Source organism: Neolamprologus brichardi, chromosome 4 (genome assembly GCF_056152115.1).
Source record: "Neolamprologus brichardi isolate AB-2024 chromosome 4, ASM5615211v1, whole genome shotgun sequence".
Taxonomy (NCBI): Eukaryota; Metazoa; Chordata; class Actinopteri; order Cichliformes; family Cichlidae; genus Neolamprologus; species Neolamprologus brichardi.
The window spans coordinates 15,150,454-15,156,453 of record NC_142107.1 but is presented as its reverse complement, the minus strand read 5'-3'; positions in this window follow the sequence as shown (position 1 = coordinate 15,156,453).

The following is a 6,000-nucleotide window of genomic DNA, read 5'->3' as shown; positions in this document are numbered from 1 at the left end:
CTGTTTTTTTAATATCTTGCTGCTTTTTGTATAAGTTCATACTCAAGTTAAAAAACAACAACAACACTAAAGCTATTCTGTTATACCTGTATGTAAAAAAAACACACAGCACCCAAAATATTTCATAGATCAGCAACACTGATCAATCTAATAAAGTTAAACCTACTCCATCCTCCCTATTCTGGTATTTTAAAGAGCACTTAGCAGAAATATTAAGCAACCTAACTAATAGGGTTGCAAACTCCTAGCAAAAGAAAATAGGGAACCACCCTCTTCCTCATGATGCTTAATCAATGTAATCAACTTTAATTTGATGCAGGGTGAATAAAATTCACAGAAATAAATTATTTTTCAATAATTAAATAGATTCAACATCTTTCTTCAACAGAATTGCAGAATTCACAGATGGTACTTTCCCAAAGGAAAAAGTACTACAGCTTACTAGGGTATATTAGACTTACAGTTACTATATACAGTAATGGACTTCTATACATTTTACATTAGATTAAAACTTTGGGTGTAAGATTCAGATAAATATTAAATAATTAAAAGCTAGATAGTTTAAATGAGAATAAGAAAGAAAAGTATGTCTTTGTGCCCCCTTTTCCCTGTTAATGCCCTATCAGCCCCCCTGGCTAAACTTTGCTAGATCCGCCCCTGCACAGTTACCAGTCGTCAGCTATGTAGAAAAAGATCCTGGTGTAGAAAGTAATATTAAATAAATTCTAACAACAGCTTATCAAGCTTAATAGTGCTGCTGTTGTTCAGCCGCTGGTTTCCTCTTTCTGGTGCAAAGTGGGCCAAAAACTAAGAAGAGAGACGGACTCGCGACAGAAAAGCCGATCAGCTGATCATTGATCAGTTTCAGATTGAAGTGGCAGCAGGAGAGAGAGGCAGTCGCTCCATATATCGGTTGTTAAGCTTAACGTGGGAATGCTTTACAAACATTCAGAGATGAACTTACACACTTGCTTTACTTCTCTCTGAGATAACTTCCTCGGAGATTAAATGTTTGCTAGCAGGCTACAAATACACACAGCCGCTCTGAGCCGAGTTACGCCGTGTCGCAAGTTTTGTGAGGTGCTTTTTTGATATTTAATGGATCAGATTACATTTTTTATTTCTCTCCGATATCCGATCCAGTAATTTGGGTCAGTATCGGACCGATACCGATACGTAATATCGGATCGGTCCATCTCTACAAGCTACACATACTTTATTAAAGTAAGCAGGAGGATTCAGGAAGTCTTCAAACTTTCAGGTTTTCCACATTTTACGTATTATTTTTAAATTGAGAATTGTTTTTTGTTTTGTTTTGTCATTAGCTTACTCTATAATGACAGGGTTTTGAAGTGCTGGGCACAAATCTTGCAGGGAGAATTCTCAACTCTCAGAACATAAGGAGTAAAATCCTTTGGGAATATAGAATGAACGTTTACGTATTTGGCTATGATGTTCAGTGGTACTGTAGGAAACTTGGCACTGCAGATAGGAGTGGCTCTATTGTGCTATTTCAGGCAACTGATGATGGTCGATGTGAATACAGAATATGTACAGAGGCTATTTTTAGCATTTAAAATATGCTTTTGTTGCTCCTCAAGAACAGGATACTGTTGAGGAGTGAAAACTGTGAGGCTTGCAGTGACTGAGCGGCTAGAGCCTCTCTATCCAATTTGGCTAACCTTGAACAATTTTGAAGAGCTAGAAAAACTTTCAAACAACATGCATGACAAAAAATATCAACTGAATAGAATGATTGAAATATTTTTGTAAAATTCTGCCCTCCACAATTACTGATGGCCCATTTAAACAAAAAGTTCCCTCTCTCTTAAAACATCACAGAGCACGGTCACCTGCAGTTATCAGCAGTAAAAGCAAATGCAGTTTAATGCTACCAATCATAAATTCTGGGAGCTGCAAAACAAAGTGTTGTCACTTTAACCCTCTCCAGGCAGACGTTGCAGATTTGCAACAGTTAAGAACTAACAACCTGATTACCCCACATACATATTTTATGAGTTTTTTTTACTCAGAAGTACCACAGCAGGACTTGGTTGTGCATTAGCAACAAAAAAACTTAATTTGGGCTTGAGAGGGTTAATGGATGAAGCAGACAAAGATTGGCCTTTTCCCCATCATTCTGGGATTTAATGCTGCAAGTGGAATGAGTCTGAAAAACACAGTTTGGGGGAGAGTGACCTTTGCTCAAAAAGCCTGTTGCCTGAAGCTCTTCATAAAAGACTCTTAAACATTACATGGAGTAATGGAAGAAAAACTAATTTGCTGTAAGACATTACGGTTTTCTTGTTTGGCAGACTCACTAAAGGAAAACACGCTAAATTCGCAGACAATGACCTTGTATTTTCTTTGTAGAATTCATAATAAAAGCCAATGCATATTTCACCAGTTAAATACTGCTAATGTGAAGCTACAACAGTGAACCAATTAACTCCACGATCCTAACACTGCAAATAGCTTATATGAGACTTACAATATGTGGGCCTGATTACAATAGATTTGCTATCTGATTTAGACAGTGATCGTGACTTATTAAGAGAAATATATGTGCATTAAAATCTTTGCAATTTTAATCCACCTGGTGAAAAAGTAATATAATAATTCCCTTTGTATATGGGTGTGATTTGTGGCTCCTTTAGCATCTTTCATTTTTTTAGCTGGTGAAAAGTGTTTTCCTTTTTCTAAAAGTTTCTTTTTTCAGTTATATTGACTTACCAGCCTGTTATTGCTCAGCTTGTGGCTACATTGTGATGTTTGTATTTATGTATCCTGACTTTTTTTCCCTTCTGGCACACCAGAGCTAAAATTTCATCTCTTTTCTCCAACAGCCTCTTACTGTAATTACGGAAAGAGACATAAAAAAAAAAAATCAGTTCAATGGTAAACCTTTACTGCCTCAGCGAGGAGCGCAGTGTTCTGACATCAGGTTATAAAATGGAATCGCCCGTGGTTGCAGCCCAGAATGGATCTACTGTCCTTCCTTCATAAAACAGCACCTAATGAGATTAGGGATGCAAGGGCTGAATCAATGGAAGTTTAAAACACAATTAAAGAGGACATTAATGAGGAAGGTTCTCCAAAGAGGTGAGTAGAGTAAATTAGCGTCTTCTCCAGCTAACCCATTATTCCATCTCGATAACCCAGCACCTTTGCATGCCTTTAGAGTTCAAACATGAATATGGAATGTGGAAAAAATTAGGAAACTGAGTGCAAGTTATGTTTAATCATGAGGAAACAAATGTTCAAAGCCCTGTTCATAGCGTTTCTGTGTCACCTCAAGGGGCAGGGAGTAGAGGAAATGTTTACTGTGAATCTGAACAAGAGATGGGATGTTGTTCCAAGTGTGGCTGAGGGCACAATTAATGAGGAAGGTGATGTAAAAGGTTACAGTGAAAGGATGCATAAAACAAGGCTGGGGTGATTTGCAAGTTTTCCTTTCAGAGGACAGAAGTTGCTGCATGACATGACCTACTGTATGAGTAGAAGGGACAGAAAGCCAATGTACTCTCAAGTTTAATCAAAGAGGAGTGTCTCAGGCCCAGCTGCACTCACAAAGATGATTGTGTTTCCATCAAAACAAACCCTTCTTCTCGAGGATGGTTGCGTGATTAAACTGGAACTGGCTTTGCTTCTTAATTCTCGAGCTGTTCTGTATCTCCGCTACTGCCGATGAATCTCACCCCATGCACTCTATCAAGCCAGTTCTGTTGCTGCCACCTGCACTCAATCAGTCTGACTGCATGTGCGAATGCATGTTCATAACCACTTTAAGTAAATCAAACTGGCAAAGCCACTCTGTCGCCTATTGTTCTTTTTAGATTTCAGCTCTCCATTAACGGAAGCTGCTCATGCTGAGAGATTTCTGTAGGTTAATACGTTCTGCCTTGGTTATTATTCACGCAAACTTTAATTTTAAAGTTTGTTGTTTTGTTTTTCCTGGGGTCCTGCAGCTGTGACTTTGCACCACGAGAAAATGTGCAAAGTCACAGCTGACTCCAAAAACAATGAAAAATGCAACTGCACAAATAGCTAAAGGTCTTTCCACATGAACTTTCTTTCATACTTTACCACAAATGACATGAATCAACAACTTTGCTGTAAAATTATACTTTGCTGTCCAGCCTGGAATGATGAAATAATAACACAGCAAGTCATTTCAAACATTTTAACCATTAATTTAACCCTAATCCCAATTTAACATCTGAAACATTGTCACTATGATTTTTTAAATTAAATCACCTCCAATGAGGCAGACTTTCTTGTAATGTTTTAAAGTGGTCTTGAATATTGGTTTACTTATTATTACTTATTTTCAGTCCTGCCCTTATTTTTGTGGACATTTAAGAGGATTGTGTTTTGTTTGTTAAACTTTTTTAACGCTGACCTATGTATTGCTCAAAGGAAGTGTCAAAGACATCACAGTCTGACAGTCATAAAATAGTATTTTTGTATCAACAATGTGATTCCCAAATAGCTTTTAGCCAAAAAAAGCTTACTAGCAATGAATCCAAATGGGAAAATTTTGTTTCAGATCATCATCAACATGTACAGAGGAGGTCTGGTAAAAGGTCAAACAATGACTGTCTAAAATTTATATATGTCTACATTTGTAAACATGGTGGAGGCTCTGTTGTGGTTTGGTGGTTCATTTATCTAGTGAGGCTGGGGATCTTTTCATAATCTATGGAATTATGATGATGAAATTATGACTTCATAGAAGCAATGGTATTCATTTTGGATCAGATTTTAATCCACAAACACGTTGTCTGATTGGCAGTGGCTTCTTTTTTCACCATAACAACAATTCTGAACAAACTGACAATGCAGCACAAGCATACCTGGATAGATGCACAATGGAACAGTATCAACTATGCAGTGGTCTCCCCAGAGCCCGGACCTCAACATTACTGAAGCCGTGTGAGGATCATCTTGACAGAGAATAGGACAAAGGGCACGCGACATTCAAAGAAGAACTTTGAATATCCTTCAAGAAGCCTGAAGGACATTCCAACGAGATGACTACTTAAGGGAAATTACAACAAAGATGCCCAAGAGCTTTGTCCAGGCTGTGTTGAAGAATAAAGTCTCATACCAGATACTGGCTTTCAAGCTTGTTAAACGTGTACTAATTTACAAATTCTGTTTTTTGCTTTACGTATGATTTTTCCTTGTACTGTTGCACATGTGTCGATTCTTATGCTTCTGTTATATCATAATCACTCCATGTCAGCACTGCGTCATTAGTGTTAATTCATAATTAAACAGAACACATTCTGAAGTGTGTAGAGCTGCTTTTCACTTTCACTTTTCACTTTAGCAAAAATCCAGTAAAATTCTTCTCATTACACATAGAAAATCACCCAAAATGCTACTAAAGCAATGCAGGGAGTATTATAAAGCTAGAAAGTGGAATATTCTTCAGTAGCTAAGTTAGTTCCCTAATCTCATCCTGACTGAACATGCATTTTACTGAAGAAAAAACTAAAGGCAGAAAGATTAACACACAAATAAGAACGGAAGATAACTGATATAAAGGCTAAGCATATAACTAGAAAGAAGGAAAACCACATGTTGGTGATATTCATGAGTTTAAGACTTCATGCGTCATTGCTTGCATTTTTTATGGTTAATACATTGAAGGCCTTGCAAATAGAAAACTGTTTCACAGGGGTTGATGTAATATTTTTGTTCAGATATTAAATCTGAGAATCCACACTTTATTCATCATACTGTATTCATCATACTCTGATAGAACAATAAAAACACTTATTTAGCTAATAAGCACAAAATCACCATCTTTCACTAATTATTATTTTTTAAATTCAACTTATCTATTCAACTAATACCTCTTGCTCTAACTTATAATATATTTTTCCCTCATAGATATTTTTTTTTTAAAAAACATTTGACATGTCGCTTCTGAATTTTTACTACAGTACATTTTTACACGCCCTGAATCACAACCACCTTTTTCAGTCTACT